The sequence below is a fragment of the Priapulus caudatus genome, unplaced genomic scaffold (genome assembly GCF_000485595.1).
Source record: "Priapulus caudatus unplaced genomic scaffold, Priapulus_caudatus-5.0.1 Scaffold108, whole genome shotgun sequence".
NCBI classification, from domain to species: domain Eukaryota; kingdom Metazoa; phylum Priapulida; class Priapulimorpha; order Priapulimorphida; family Priapulidae; genus Priapulus; species Priapulus caudatus.
In genome coordinates, this window is record NW_014577169.1 from 35278 (window position 1) to 37387 (window position 2110).

Here is a 2110-nt window from a genome sequence, read left to right on the forward strand (position 1 = left end):
ATATTGATTCGCCCACAGGGGGGCAGCAGTTGTGGTTGGCGATGGATCTTCTGCCGGCAGCTGATTTCAAGGTCGACGGTTGCGGTACTGACTCCGTGTGCGTGACCGGAGCCGCAGACGCCTACCTAAGCACCGTAAGGCGTTCTCTCGTCCGATTCTATTGCATTCCTACCGCCTTCATCGCTGAAGATTGTGTCAGTGGGATGGGGGGAAGGGGAGCACATGCAAGATGGTAGGGAGGGGATGATGTTTGCCTATACCGCTGCATGAGTTAGTATTACCAAGAACTAATAATACATTATAGTTTAATACATTACAAGAAGTATTATTAGCTCTAGGTATTACGCATATATGTACGTACGTGTGTGCTCTTGGGTACATGCTACTCTAATATACCATTCTTGTCACGTATTATGTATAACATCATGCATTTCTATCCGTATTAGCGAGCACGTGTAGTTCCTGTGAAGCTCAGCATGTAAGGAGCTCGCATAGTCGACCTCATGCATATTCAGTGCTTTTAAGAAGACATTAGTTTCGACACAAGAAGCATGGCTTTATAGAGGAGCGTTTAGATGTCTTGAAACAACAATGCTTTATCTATACAATAACTCATAGGTCACTTAATATATATATATATACGCACGCCCACACGCGCGCACTCCCACACGCTCGCACGCCCACACGCGCGCACGCCCACACGCTCGCACGCCCACACGCGCGTACGCTCACACGCGCGCACGCCCACACGCTCGCACGCCCACACGCCCACACGCCCACACGCTCGCACGCACACACGCGCGCACGCTCACACGCGCGCACGCCCACACGCTCGCACGCCCACACGTACGCACGCCCACACGCGCGCACGCCCACACGCGCGCACGCCAACGTACGTGCACATACGTAGTGCATACAAAATTTCGATGTAATAATTCGTATGTAGCACATACCAGTGACTAATCGCACACTGCAAAAATCAGACCCGGACTAGTTTCATGTAGGATCAAACTTGCAGTCTGTACTGAGTTATAGGTAGCTTGAATGTTCGGTCTTCATAATCGCGTGACCAGCCACTGATGACTGCATGGTTGCTCTCTGCTGTTTAGGCATACCGGGAGCTCATGATGTTCCTAGCAACAACGGCAGCGAAGCTAACACTACCCGATGACGCGATGCAGTTAACCCCAATGCTAGCTACCCTAAACAAGACCCTACAGCTTCAATGTCACGCTGGCTATTTCTTAAACGGCACGATATGCGGTACGTGTATGTATGCGTTACACGTGAGATGTTTGCGGTTCGCGGGTGGTGGCTCAGGGAGATTTGCGCTGGGTGCTTGAAAGGGTTGGACTCGCATGAGGTGTGCGTGTGGTGTGGTTTAATTCACAGCACTCCTTGTATTCAGTGCGGGCAGGCTTCGAGGTTTCACTCTCGCATTCGACGCACTATGCCTATCTATCGACGTCATGACTGCCTATAATTATATGACAGCATAATCACATGTCTGTATAATTAATATGATTAAAAATTAGCCTGAATTGTTTCAGTTCCATGTTCGCCGGGTAGCTTCAGTGGACCGGACGATCCGCAGTGTCACCCGTGCCCCAAGGGCCGCTACAACAACCAGTTCGCGGCAACCAAATGTAATTCCTGTCTGGACGGTTACACGACGCATGGCGATGGCACCATACTAGCGAGCAGCTGCCAAGGTTACTGTTGCCATCCTGCTATAGTCGCGTTGTTTTGCGGGCCTTTTTCGTTAGTAGTTAATGATTTGGTTCATACAAATTCAGAAGATACGTTGTTGCCGTTTCAAGGCGCATCTAAGGTCGTTAGGAAAGTTTTTTTCGTTTTCAGGTATTCTTCTATATTAGTGTGTATAATTAGTGTTAGTATTGATAGACTCCTGATATTATCAGGAGTGTATCAATTATACAATACAATGTGATACAATACAATACAATACAATACAATACAGGAGTGTATCAATTATACAATACAATCGCATTGCAGAGACACACGTACGTACGCACGGGCGTACCCAAACAAGTAAATAAACAAACACACGCACGCACGCACGCACGCACGCACGCACGCACGCACGCAC